The sequence below is a fragment of the Chiloscyllium punctatum genome, chromosome 32 (genome assembly GCF_047496795.1).
Source record: "Chiloscyllium punctatum isolate Juve2018m chromosome 32, sChiPun1.3, whole genome shotgun sequence".
Lineage (NCBI taxonomy): Eukaryota > Metazoa > Chordata > Chondrichthyes > Orectolobiformes > Hemiscylliidae > Chiloscyllium > Chiloscyllium punctatum.
In genome coordinates, this window is record NC_092770.1 from 2,023,292 (window position 1) to 2,038,566 (window position 15,275).

The window sequence follows — 15,275 nt, forward strand, 5'->3', positions numbered from 1 at the left end:
CTGTGCTGTTTTGAAGCTTTGTATGAAGAGTTGTCTTAATTCTTGGATATGTGACCTTCCTAATTATGTTGTCCATTCAAGAAGTTAGATGGAATGATATTTAAATGTATGCATGTATTTTATGGCATCTGTTCTGTAATAAATAAAGAAGAAGCCTGATGTGTTGTCCGACCAGTTTTGAAGATAAGAGATTTTATGAGGCCATATGTCCATTAACTAATACATTAGTTAATAGAACTAATATGCAGAATTTATCTCAGTTTCAGAAGGCTATTTGTGCAATCAAATTAATTCTACATTCCATGCCAACTGTCACTTGCCATTGTGACACATTTTCAAAGACTAGGACCAGATGTGGGGCCTGATTCCACTGGTGATATCACTGCGCGCATGAAGCTACCACTAACTTCACCAAGAATGATACATGGTGGGCACGTGCCAATGGGAGGCCCACAGCATTGTTCTGCTGTGAGCCAGGTGATGTAGACACTGTTGCAGCAGGTCAGTAAACACAAGAATGGCACAGAGTGAATTGGCTCTCTGAGAAATTGCAAGCTATTTAAAATGATTTGTGGCCATGCTTGCTGGGCCATTGCAGAAGAGGCACCCCTTCCACAAGATAATCTGAGCCATAGGTATCACCCTGTGACTGAAGCTGTCTGCAGGAGATTGGGTTAAGTGAGGATTTTCTGCCCTGCACTGCCCCAATTAGCATGAACCAGCTACCCATTGCTGCTGAGATGGGAGCCATTTCCAGCAACATCAGCCTGAGACAACAATGCACTGGTTGGCCAACCAAATGTTATTCTCAAAGATTCCCTCACTGCTGCCTCAAAGCAATCGAGCAGATAGCACCCATTCTGTTGAGCATCTATCCCTTTATCTTTCATTAGTCTCCTTGCATTTCAAAGTGTTTATTATGTCTATAAATCTACTGCACAGTAGATTTATTCTGTGTAATGCTCCTACCTATTCTCTAAGCAAAGAAAAAAGTCTGATTGGCTGGGGAGTTGTTTTAAAAAAACTTTTTTTGCAATATGATTACACTGATTTTGTGAATAACGGGCTGTTGAAAGGAAAGACCAAAAACTGTCTCATCAGAAGAAAAACTCCAGTTGGACTGCTGCAGGGATCTAGATAAATAGAGTCATCCACTACAGCATGTGAACGTTTAGTTTATTTGGAAAGGAAACTGCTGATTTTTTTCATTCTTGCATTAGAGTTTCTTCATGCATTTTATATATTTGTTGCACTGTTCGTAAAAGTAGGAGAAATTATTAATGGTTTGTAATTGTAAATATGCAGTCTTTTTTTCAAATTGCAGTAAAGAGCGCATCTTTTGTAAAAACCAGAACTATTTTGTGAGTTTTTGATTCACCAGATGTTCAAGTCAACACTGAAGTCTTTCCATTATCATCTCTAGGTTCATTTCTTTGGAAAATAAACACCTGTCTCTTTCCTTGTGGAGCTGATTTTCCTGGTGCTGCTCCCACACTACAATTAACATGACTAATCGTATAAGCACTCGATCGCAAGACTGGGAAATCACACTTCATATTTCCTCATGGTGAAGTATTGTAGACAATACAAAACATGTATAATCCTTGTGATACTTTCAGCCATGCTTGTGAAATTTTGATGTCCTTTGTGCATGCACTATTTGCAAGCAGTGGAAGTACACAGACCAATTTTATACAGCTTAATTTCTTTACTGGCAAAAAATAAGTTTGTTTGAACAAACCACCATAAGACGATAAGATATAGGAGCAAACTTAGGCCATTCAGCCCATCAGAAAAGATTTACAAGGATGTTGCCAGGGTTGGAGGATTTGAGCTACAGGGAGAGGCTGAACAAGCTGGGGCTGTTTTCCTTGGAGCGTCAGAAGTTTACAAAATTATGAGGGGCATGGATAGGATAAATAGACAAAGTCTTTCCCCTGGGGTCGGGGAGTCCAGAACTCGAGGGCATAGGTTTAGGGTGAGAGGGGAAAGATATAAAAGAGACCTAAGGGGCAACTTTTTCATGCAGAGGGTGGTACGTGTATGGAATGAGCTGCCAGAGGAGGTGGTGGAGGCTGGTACAATTGCAACATTTAAGAGGCATTTGGATGGGTATATGAATAGGAAGGGTTTGGAGGGATATGGGCCGGGTGCTGGCAGGTGGGACTAGATTGGATTGGGATATCTGGACAGGTTGGACCGAAGGGTCTGTTTCCATGCTATACATCTCTATGACTCTATGACTCTAAGAATGCTTTACTATTCCATCATGGCCAATATGTTACTCAACCTGATTCTCCTGCCTTCTCCTCATAACCCTTGATCCCCTTACTAATTGTGAACCTAGCTATCTCTGTCTAAAGACACACAATGACTATGTCAACTTGCTGCATTTCAGTTTATATTCTATCTTTTTAATCTTTTTTAATTTGAACAAAAAAATCAGAATTGTAAACCATTTGTAAAATAAATTCATAGAGTTTAAAGAATATTTACACTCATTATTCAGCAATAATTTCAAAATGTGCAGGATAACACATTAATTTGCTGAGCGCTTTATCATGCACTCAGCTGGTAAACCCGTATTGGTGGATCAAGAGAAATGCCTATATGCAAGACCACCTCTCATCACATGAGCAAGAACAGTGCATTGTGTATATCAGATGACCTCATATTTCTAGTACAAAGGTACAATTATTAAATTTGCATAACCAAAACTGACCGATGACAAGGTGAAGGACTCTTACATTAACTAGAGTTAATTAGTTAATGAATAATTACTCGAGGTGATAAACTGGCATGCTTAGCTGTACAATGAATGGAATTATAATTATGAAGATGATAATTGAGGAAATTAACCCACAGCATTGTGTGTATGGATTCCAAAGGAAATGACTGTATGGGTGATCATTGGCTTACTTAAAAGGCTACAATGCTAATATTGCGATTAGTATTCAAATACTTATGTAACTGTTTTGGACACTGATGAATCATGCTCACTTTTGAAACATACCTCAAATGTTACCATAATTACACAAAATTAGCTTCTCCCTAATTTATATTAATGCTGTTTTGTTCAATGAGTCAGTTTTGCCTTATTTTAATATAAAATCACATTAGAAGCATAGCCTGAAATTAAATGAAAATTTCAAATGGACGAATGAGTAATTTTTCAAATCGTCAGATTATGAAGGTTGCTTATGAGTACATGAACCTGTAGCAGGAATAGGCCAAGGGGCCCCTCTGCCAGCTTCATTATTAATTAAGATCATGGCTTAGCCGATTGTGCCATGAACTCTACTTTCCTGCCTATTCAAGATACCATTTGACTTAAGCCGAACTCTTGAAAACATAGAAATATATTTTTGGACGAAGTCCACTTTGTAGTTGCCTGATAGATCTGACCTGAGGCTTAGCTCATTTTCATGGGCAAACCTTTATTTAGCCAAGGGTCCGTGGTCAGATAACAGACCCATTGGGGCAGTTTATTACTGTTGTGGTTAGAAGAAGGTAGATGCGTGGAGAAGGGTTCAATCTCAGATTGTGGTCCTCAAAGATGCAGCAGCCCAGCCAGTATTACAGAGTAATTCCCTGTTGCTCTCTGCCCCACCATGATAAAACAAAGTTTAACTCTTCAGCTGGACCATCAGCCAACACTGGGTTGAGAATGAATGCCATGCACTCTTGTCACTAAGGTCCAAAATGACAACACAGCCCCCTGTAAATTACAGTATCCAAGTTATCGCTTAATAGCGATTATGAAACAAGCTCATATCCAAGCTGCCCAGTGACAGGCAAAAGGGCAGACTGTAGTTGACATGGCAAAAGTGGTTATTGCCTGCAAAATTTTCTGCACCATCTTTGAGGCTACATGTGTTTGTAGGGTAAGGAGGCAGTAAAACCTTTTCCACAGCAATGTGCCTGTATTGTCAGAAAATATCAGTTTCTACTGAAAAAACTTTGCAATCCTGCAGTGTTAGGCTGACCATATTAAACAATGATTTTGTTTTGCACTGGACCCATAGTGAATGCATGAAAAATGAACTGTGGTACTTACCTGCTGCTCAAAAGGCATTAAACCAGTGAGGTGGATTTTCTCACTCGACAGAGAATAATGCCAGCAAGTCAGTGAGCAAGATATAAAATGGGCTGTCAATATTGAAGCACCCTCTATTTTTCTCTGCTGTATACAACCCCTTTGTTTCCTTTTGTTCCATCTTGTGTTTCTCAAAAAGCTGAAATTATCATAGTTTGAGAAATGTTATAGCAAGCAGAATATGTTTTCCCAGCTCTCTATGTGCTGCAGAATGAAATGTTTTGGTTCAGTGCACAGACTCTGGTACAATAGTGAGTGATGCAGCAGCCTTTGTACTTATGCATAAATGCACATATACTCTTCCGAACTCTTCTTGAACAACATAGCATCTGTGTGGTAAATTCTGGATTGATGCACAGATTGGATGAAAAACAAGCTAACACATTTAAACTTTTCTAATCAGGCAGAAAATAAGTGACATTCTATTAACAGAACACTAGGACATCTTCTGAACTGATGGTAGCACAGTGGCTAAAGAACCTCAAAACAACACCCTCCCATAGAAAAGCATAGCATTATTATGTGTATTGAAATTTATACTGTTTTATGAACAAGTTATATTCTTTATCAATGGTCACTATTCAAATGATCGTCAATAAATCTTTAATTTTCACTGGTAACAATTGGATTATTTTGACATTTGAACTCATTTGCATCCAAATATCAACTGAAGTAATGGTCCACAGAATGAGTCATATTGGCTTGGATTTTATGATAATAGTAATGGTAAAACTAGCAACATTCCTTATCATTATAGTGATCACCCTTTAAGAAGAGGGGTGTCTAGAGGTTACTCTGTATTGTCCGCACTTGTCTGGCTGTAAATAAACTCACTAGAGCTTGTCAAGTAGACAGAGTCCACATACCTAATTTAACTTACATATGGATAACACAAACAATCTCTGCACAATTGCATAAACGTGAATGTTTCTTCTATAAAAAGGCAAACAATAAAGGTGGTGAGACAAGTTGGGGACCACCGGGAGAAATGGATGAGATTGAAAGGAACTCCATTAAGTAAGGCATTCCTACACTACAAGGTGTCAAGTACAGAAAAAAAGGAACCAGGTTTACTCACACGAGGTAGTACCTTAGAGCTATTTAACAGCTGGGTAGGTAAGCAGTTGTTTCAAGTCTGTGCTATTTAAAAAGTACTTAAAATGTAAATTGTAGCTATGTGTCAGTGTCTTGCTAAACAAAGAAAATGAATTCGAAAATTCAAATGAAGAACAAAAAAAAATGAACTGCAATCAGGAACAGAGTAGATCAACAGAAAGAGCCTTAAAAAGGTTTTAACTATAAACAGTACTCAAGGAGAGCAGAACAAATTATAATGTGAAAATAAATAGCAAAAAGCAGATAACATGGCAGAGAACTGGAGAATACACAAATAGAGGACACTAGTAATAGTGTCTGAAGAAAGGTAAATGAACAGAAGAATGGATATCAAATATTATAGCATCAACTGGGAGCTCACAGATTTCATATATGAATTCAAGGCTTTTAAAAAATGCAGCTGAATCAGAATACTTCATAAACCAGGCATTCTTTGATGTTTCAGGGACAGAACTATCAGAGTCAGAGTGGTTTACTCAGGATCTATTGAAACTTTCTAAAAAGACAGCTATAAGGAAACAAGGTAGAATTAAGTTACTATAGGAGCATGGCAGAAAATATAAGGCAGTTGTAACCAGACAACAATACCTAAAAACTCTAACTGTAACCAAGGCAGTATTGGTCCCACAGCCAAGATACAAAAGACAAGTAAGCCGTGTGGTAAGTGCTATCTCTTGCATCCACCATGAGTCTATCCTGTATTCAAAATCCAATCAAGGCTTGCAATGCCCACACTTTGCCCACATATGCAAAAATTCTGGCTCCAAAGTTGTAGGTAAGTGCGACAACAGGATACAACCAAAATGAATCAGGGACAGCAGTATGGCAAGAGTAGCAAGGAGTGCACCAGGAATCTGTGTAACTGTAAACTGATACACAAAGTTCACAGTGAGACAGGCCCGAGGCAAAATCGAGAGTAGAACAACATCCAACTGGAAGGCAAGTTTTCACATTGTGCATATAATGTATTACATTAACAAGTGAGGAAACTACTTTTGAGACAAATCAACAACATTTGCCCAAAGAAAACTGGCAAATACTTGCTCTGGACTACGATTGACATGGGAACAAGTCCAAATATCCAATCAAATACGCAAATTTTGAAGGGCATGTTTCTGAACTGTTGTAACTCAATGGTATAACTACCAACTGCTATATTAATTGCATGCAATTGGTCACCCATCTCTTGCATTGACATTACAGTTTAGCACAGAAACCAAAAATACTTTACCTTGCAGACCATCGTTGCCAAGACTACCAGGGTCTCAACTATCAATGTGACCACCAAGATATACATGGATGTACGACATAAGCCTCACCCACAAGCCAAAGAGATCTAGAAATATCTTTTTAAACTTGTTGGCACAATATGTTCTGAATCTTTAGACAAAGCATTTTCATTGATCAAGTTTCTAAAGAGGAATGTACCATATATCGATAGTTTAGTGCTTTACATCTGTTCAAGTCTCTAATATGTGCTGTCAGCAGAAAACCGCATTTTCCAGAACTCAAAACTAAGGTTGAAGATAATCCTGCTTCACATAAAAGGCTAGGAATGTAAGATCACAAACTGATTACATTCTTATTCAAAAGACTATTTCCAGCACAATCAAATTACACCAATATAGAGCATGAGACATTTTATTCATTGTATGGAACCATTAGATTTCAAACCTATCAATTTGACAACAATATAAAACAAAGAACTGCAGATGCTGGAAATCAGAAACAAAAACAGAAATTGCTGGAGTAACTCAGATGGTTATAAAATGCTTTGCTGATTCCAATAATTGAGGAAAATGCTGTGCAAATCTTTTATTTCTACTACTGCTGTAACTAAGGCACAGGTAGGCATTTTATTTGGAATGGATTAGTGCAGAACCTTAGATGAGCTGCCCAACAATAATGGCAGTTGGTGGTTGCCAGCTGGGATGACAGAAGCTTCAGACAATGCTCTGCAAAAATTCATCTTTTCAGGTCAAGATAGGTAGGAATGTTTACCATTATTTATGATTAGTTTAATAGATTAAGCAGTCTGATGATACAATGAACTCTGCGCAAAATTGCTTTAAAGTTGTTTAATTGCTGGGCATGATTGCTCAGTATGCTGATGGTTTATTTAGCATTATAGACTGAAGTATTATCTCATTCACACTTTCATGTATTCAGTCTAAAGGACCGCAGGGCAAGCCTTGTATAACCCCTGTCAACACTAGGATACCATTGAATATCATCATGATGATTGCAAATTCTTGCTTCTACTCTTTTTCTTTCCCTTGCACTCAATATAGGGCGCCTGCTGAGGATTTATTTTTGGGTTGGGTAAACGATAATTTTATCGACAAGCCTACTGGCATACAACTGATCTGGAAGAAATTAGACGGTTACCAGGTTTTCATTTTTGTTTGAGTGCAGCAAGAGAAAAAGAGAAAAACCAGATTCATTATTTATCAATTGGAACAAGAATGGCTGGCCTGGTGATGACAGTTCATTACATCACAAATTATTGTAGTTCAAGTCAAATACTTATCAAATTGCCAGCATGGCGTATTGCAGTAAAGGTCTTATGAATGGTTGAATTGATTTTCATAAGCTGAAATCTTGAATAATTGCATGTTCCATAACATTTTGCAAAATAAATAGAATAACTGGCCAATGGCTTTCATGGCACACAGTTCTTTTCAGTGAATGCGCTGTATGCTCATCTCAAGATTGAAGTAAGAATTTATGTAATTTTTTTATTCTCAATGTTTCACAGCTAATGGATTACTTTTAAAAAGTAGTTATGTCCATAGGGTTTGCAGGCAGAGAGAGCAGTGAATCTGCATGTAACTGGGTTCCATAAATAAGAATTTGATAAATAGCCACTTATTCTGTTTTCATTTGCCAGTTTTAGTTAACCAAATAACTAGTAGCTAGGTCAAGTGTATTCCCTACTTTGCAGAGGAGACCAATACAGTGCATCTGTCTCTATCATCACTTTATGTTTGACATGAAAACACAAGAAAACCTAGAAAAAAATGCTGTTCAGCTCAATAGTCCAATGCTCCTCAGGGGAAGATTCTATTAAATTGCCTGTTCTTGACCTGGAAGACGAATTGAGGTTTATTGTTGATCAGTTGCCTTTCTTGGTAAGAAAGTTTAATGTCCTCAGTAGTTCAGAAACTACTAAGTTTTAGTGATGCTAAATAAACAGTTCTATCTGCATTAAACTTTATGCGTCTCAACCTTATTTCTGACATGACACTCATTAAAGATATTGTTCATAAATATGTTAATCCACACAACAATTATTTTTCCTCTGAATTTACAGTGAAAGTGCCAGGGTAAAGCAAAAGGCCCATTCTTGCTTAGAACTTGTTAACCCTAGCAAATGTGAAGATTATCAGGCTCATTACTGGAATATCTAATCTCTCCCAATATTTATTTTCACTGAGGATAGTTCTTTGATGCAAGAATATGATATTCTTTTTCACTACTGTCATTAGTCAAATTCTGCTCAATATTTCAAAAATATCTTGAGATGTTGCCAAACAATTTTTCAATTAAAGCTAATAAAATCAGATTTCTGAATGCTCACTACAGAAAGGGAACCTTACAAGGACATGTGTAGGGAGAAGCCATTGGCAATGTTCCTTGAATTTTGAGAAATCCATGTCCAGCATTCATAAATATCACTTGATCAATCCTATTGACAAAGGATTAAAAAATAAAAATCAAACACTGGATTTAACTTGTTGATGAAAATTTAATATTCAATAGATACTTTTGTGAATGGTCAATAAGCATTCTTAACTGTTTATTCTTTTCAGTTTTGTTGCCAGGCACTGGTCTTGTTTCACGTTCAGAATACCCACTTAAATTGAAGCCAAATGATCATGATTAGCCAGTTTGCTATTTGGACAGATTTTGTTGATGAGCTGTCTGTCTTTCAGATATCATCTGTTCAGATAAAAATCATCTATATCATTGAACAAGACACACCTTCCTCCAAGCCATTTTTGAATAACATGAATAGGAGACTGAGAAGTGTATTACTCTTTTTAATAAGTAAATTAAAAGCACAAACTCTAGGCTCAGCAATTTACAATATTGAACACAAACTGGGAAGCACTTAGCACTTGTACATACAACATTTTGTATTTGCCCATTACTTGTACGCAGCCTGAAAATAACTAGATTTATAAATGCGAATTGGTAGTGAATCATATTTCTGAACAGATCTGTGCTATGATCAATCAATCAGTCCTGCCCTTCCTTTAAAACTCTGGAAAGGAAGGATATTACTTTCGAACAACCACCTCATACTCCATGTGCTTTAGAAAATAATTTAGTCAATTAAAGTTTTTACCTATTATCTTGTCCTTCAGTTACCCAGCTCATACTCATCCCTGAATAATTTATATGTATTCATATGTAGTTGATTAATTTAAAACTTAGTTCTAAACAGTTCTAAATTGATGTTTCATAAGAGAATGTGGTAGGAAAAAAAAATGCATGCACATGTTTTTCAATTGTCCTCAATTTTTCTTCATTTTCACATGTATAAGAACTGGTCACCAAGTAAATATTGGAATTGGTCACAGTTAATTGCAATTAAATTTCTCCAAATCAAGTTAAATATGCCATTTGAATAGGGCATATCAATACAAATCGACATAAAATTCCCAAGGGAGATCCACTTTGACTACTGAAACACTAGTGAGTGTTTCATATTTAATCATTTGATACTTTCAGCACAGGGCATCTCTGTGAGGTTGGAGGTTAAGAGTTTCTATTGATTTTCATGTCTGAATTTACTGTGAACACATAACCAGCAGCCAGACTCCTGGCAATGTGTTTGATTGCTAGTCAGTGAATACTAGCCTTGTCATCAAAGAAATACTTCTAGCCATTCTATTATACCCTCTTTGGATGAGGAATAACTCTATCTTGCACTCTTTTCACCTCTTGGACGCTTATGATGAACTGATATCAACACTGATGTGTTGGTATTTCCAAAGGATTATTTGAACCAAGTTTTACAGTCAATTTACAACACTCAATAAGTAAATGAAGGCCAAATAACTAAATGAAGAATGAAATTCAGTGTACCATTTTGGCTGCTCTCTCTTACAATTATTAAAAATGAACACTAGCCTGTTACAAATGCACATTTCAACAGTTAGTTCAATAATGCATTTTTGCCAAGCATTTCTATTAATGAAACTTAATTTTTGAACGATCCAGTCTGTTTGACAATGTACGATTTAACCACGACTTGTTATTTTATATCACTCCAGAGCATTTTGCTGGAATGTGATTGACATTTATATTGTGAAGTAATCTCAAAATGACAATTCTGGATCAAAACTAAATTGAACATTAAGTGAACAAAATAAATGAAAGTTTGCAAAGTTTAAAATGTAAGTCACAATTTCATGGAAGTAACAACATTAAACTGAAGGATTAGTTATATTAAACATCAATACCAAGCAGTTGTGTAGAACTAATGGATGTTTTTGTTAGATAACACTTTGTATAATTGTATAACCTGCTTCAATGAAATTTGTTGCAACCTACAGGTACATAACATGTTTCTTGGGCACTAAGAATGACCACAGGTCCAAACTGAATTCTGCTCACACTTACACTGGGTGCAACTCTTGTTGGATATCATGTTGGTCTGGTGTTGGCACATTTGTAGTTTGCATCCATTGGATATGTGCAGAGTAGGCACATTTTCCAACAATATTTAGTGGGTTGTGCTGATCTGACAACAGCATTTCCACCTTGGAATTCCATTTCTATTCCAGTTAACACGTTTCTTAAATCCTCACCACTGGAGCTATTTAAAAATGTTCATCAGTTCCTTACAGGTTAGTTGCTGATTGATTTCTACTAGCACTTATATTTTTACAAGTGTTCTAACATTGTTCTGCAGTTACAAAAGTCTGCACTGAGTGGTGTGGCTCTTGCAGAAGGACTCAAACTTCAAGGCTTCTGCACAAACCAACTGTTCATACCTTGGGTGTACCTTCAAGCATTTTGTTTCTAATATTGCATGAATGAGTAAAAATGCTGCAGAATACAGCAAGAAGATAAAGAAGGAAGAAGAAACAGGCTAAGGCTCTTGCTAGGAGGCCATATATACACTTGATGCCTAGAGAGCAATTTTCCTACCAGTGCCTCAGTAAGGAATAGTGTCAGGTGTCTGTGCTTAAGGGTTCAAGAACACAGAAGGAGCAGTGGGCATTTAAGCTCCTCAGGCTTGCTCCACCATTCTCAATCATGGCTGGACATGTACCTCAACACCTTATTCTCATGATCATCTCATACATCTTATTGTCATTATTAACTAAAAAATATCAGTCACTGGTTTCACCTTGCTTGACAATGAAGTTTCCATACCTCTCTGGAGGAGTGAATTCCAAAGATTCACATCCTCTGAATGAAGAAGATCCTTGTTATTTGGGCTTTGAGTTTCCTTTTGACAATAGATCAAGCAAAGTACAAAAAATATTCTGATGAGGTGTGAGTGGCAGCATTGTATCTGTCCATGGCAAAATAAAAGGTTAAGAAACAACCAAATCTGTAAAGAGAAAAGGCACAATTATTGAACACAATTATTGAGATCAGAAAGCTGTAGTATGTCCAGTCAAACACCAAGGTGTTATGCTTCAGGTTTGCCTTGAACCTCAATGGATCACATCAGTAGGCCAAGTATGAATGATAGTAAACAAGAACAAGAATTACTGAAAAAACATAACAGGTCCAGCAGCATTGTGGAGAGAAATCAGAGTTAACCTTTTGGGTCCAGTAAACCTTCTTCAGAACTGATGGTAGCTAGGAAAAGGTTTTTTTTATATAATAGATAGTGTGGGGGAGCAGTTTAAGGAATAAGCAATAGGTGGAGATAGAGTCCAATGGGTGAAGAACAGTTGGCCAAACAAAAGAGTGATTAATAGTCAGCCTAGGACAATGAATGGTTGCTAATGGGGACTATTAGTGGCTAACAATAGGTAGTATATAATAACAGACCATGTAATAACAAAGCCTGGTGTGTGAGGGTGGGAATAAGGATATGGGTGAGGGTGCCTCAAGCTATAAAATTGGTTTACCCAATGGGAGATGGGAACGAGGTAGAGAAGGGAAATAATATGTGACAAGAGTCTGAAGGTCATGTTTGTAAACTGAACAAGGGTGTTCTGAAAAGTGTTCACCTCGTCTGTCTGGTATTGAAAAACCACAACGTGAATGGTGAATAGGGTATACGAAACTGAGAAAAAATGCAAGCTTTTTCAGTTGGAAGAGGTGTCAGGGGTTTGGTGAAAGGGGAGAAGCCAATGTACTGGTGCCGCATCTACTGTGCCTACACAGGAAAGAATTGTCAGGCTAGTTCTTGAAGTCAATGGGCTACAATAGCCTTCCCTCTGCTGCTTATCAGGGCATCAGGCTGGCTGCAATGTAAGTTAAAACCATGTAAAATTAACATTCCAAATTGAATTTATAAGCCCAAGTATGCCATATTACACAAGAATATCAACTAATCACCCAGTGCTTGTCTTCCAGGGCTCACATTGTTACCCCACTTTGCTGCAGCATATCTGATAGAAGGCTGCAGATGGATTTAAATGAAATCTTCAACCAGATCTGAGCCTAGAAGATCCAACTTTGCAAATACTGCAGTGTCTTGGCATGAGCAGGAGGCAGGCTGGCTGATCGGCAACAGGAGGAGATCTGGCAGAGTTGCAGTGATTGCAGAACAAAGGCTATCATCCCAAGACAGGGCCACTGGTTTGTATTCCATGGTGCTGCTATCAATCTCTGAGAGCATGTTTCACCAAAATGTTGAAGGACAAAATAAAACTGCCTTTGCTCTGACGTGGATAGCTTTTGTGCTCAGGTTCCAGGATCATTTACAGGTTGTCGGAAAACTGCAGAATGCCAAACACACATCTTTCATGTAGTTTGCCAGTTTTAGCAAAGCAAAACAGACTGCTACCAATGTCTTTGGAAACAGAGAAACAACATTTGATGATACTTTGGTAGATTTTGAGAAGTTGCATTGTTTATAATTGAAGACTTACCTTTACTGCGGGGCTTTTACTGTTTCATTGTTTGTACACAACTGCATTGTGCAGGATGCAACCAGTCCCTACTGGCTTTTGTAGTCCCATTGTTAGCCATAGACCCCAGGTTTTCATTTGGAAAGGGGTCTAACATCTGAAATGTGCAATTTGTGTGAACTCTCAGAGATAGACTTTTTTTTAAAAAATGGAGCCCCCAATTTAATTAGTTGTAACAGGCCAACTAGGGTTTCCAAATCCCATTTTGTGACGACTAGCAATATGTTAAGATGAATAAAGTCACTGAAAATTGACATCAGCAATTTTCACCTGATTAAGTCTGCGCTATATTTAAATGCAATTGAAGAAACACAGCTGTAACCCACTGCAGGTATGCCAACTGTTTGTCGATGCAATGTTGCTTTGAATAAGCTTCCAGCTAAATTATTACAATAAAGTTCAACATCAGTGTATTGCATAAAGTTATTGATGGTAATGAGTTAAAATTTGTCATTTGCCTCTTCAGGAAAAGCTTTGTTAAAGAGGCAATGCACAAATAAATGTGTGATATTTTAAAAATTGTTTCAAAATAATAATTTTCCTTTCAAATAATTCATGGTATCAAAGCATCCTTACACTAAAGCAATATGAGAATGTAAATAACCTTGAATGATTGAAAGACGTTTCAATTCTTATGGTTATAAGACTCTCTATCTTCAACAATCTCTTTCATTGCTGATTTTACATTATTGCACAGACAAGTAACCAAAAGCATATTGAAGGACAAAAGCCTTACTAAGCTATAAAGGCAAGCTTATATATTTATTAAATCAAATCCAACATAATTACTAGTAGTAAAATAGAACTGTTGTCAGGAAAACTTAATCATTTTGGACCTGACTGGATGAAAGAGATTGACTTCTTACTCCTAAATGTGTTTGAATCTCAAATGAATGAAAAAATTAAACTTGCTAAAAATGGATGATCGCAATTAAGCACTTAGAATCATATAAAAATATTTTTTATGATAAGTTGCTAGAAATATTTGAAGGTGGGAAAGTCAGAGATTTAAAATCACTGGTGGAAACTATAGATTTAGAATGCATGATCCAAGTAATTCTGGAGACACAGTTGTTCTGGATTTGCATTTTAATGCAATTAAGTGTGTTTTTTTAACCACATTTAGACAGTTTTATTTAATTGCGAAAAAATTACAGATACTTAGGGCTGTTAAATTTCAAGAGAAACAACCACGACTAGAACCTGAGCTACTGTGTTCTTTTGAACATAAAGAAATTATGATACAGAGCAGTTTTCAGTTGATGTTAACATAAAAGTGACCCCAAAACTTGAAATTAATAACCTGACTTTCTAAAATGCCAATCGTTCATTGTGGCATGTGATCACACCTCTTGTATATCACACAATGGATGTTGGTTTATTTTTCTTCAACCTGAAGAAATCTAAACTTATCTCTCAATCTCCCTGTCTGCTATTTCCACATTAAACTATATATCTGAACAGACAGTAAAGACACATATTGGATTCAGATGGGATTTTTTTTTCAAATCTGCAGCTCAGAGTTTGATGACTTCAGCGTGGCCTGAAAATTAATTTAAGCAGAGGTTGAGTGAGACAGCAATTTTGGGTTCTCTGGCCAGTGAACCTTAGAAGAGGCCAGAAGAGACAAAACAGATGTGACAAAAGCAAAAATAATTAATATCGCGGAACATTCCAAGGCGCTTCACAGGCACCATTCAAACAAATTTGAATTCTTGAACCACACATTGAGGCATTGGGATGAATGGCCTGATTGAAGGATCCTGCCTGAAGTGTTGACTCTCCTAGTCCTCGGATACTGCCTGACCTGCTGTGCTTTTTCCAGCACCTCACTTTATTGACCCTGAATGACCCAAAAGCCTGCTTGAAGATTGGAGGAAGTGTCTTGAGTGAGGAAAGTGAGATAGAAAGATGCAAAACCTAGGAAGGAAATTCCAGGATTACAATCGGTGGCT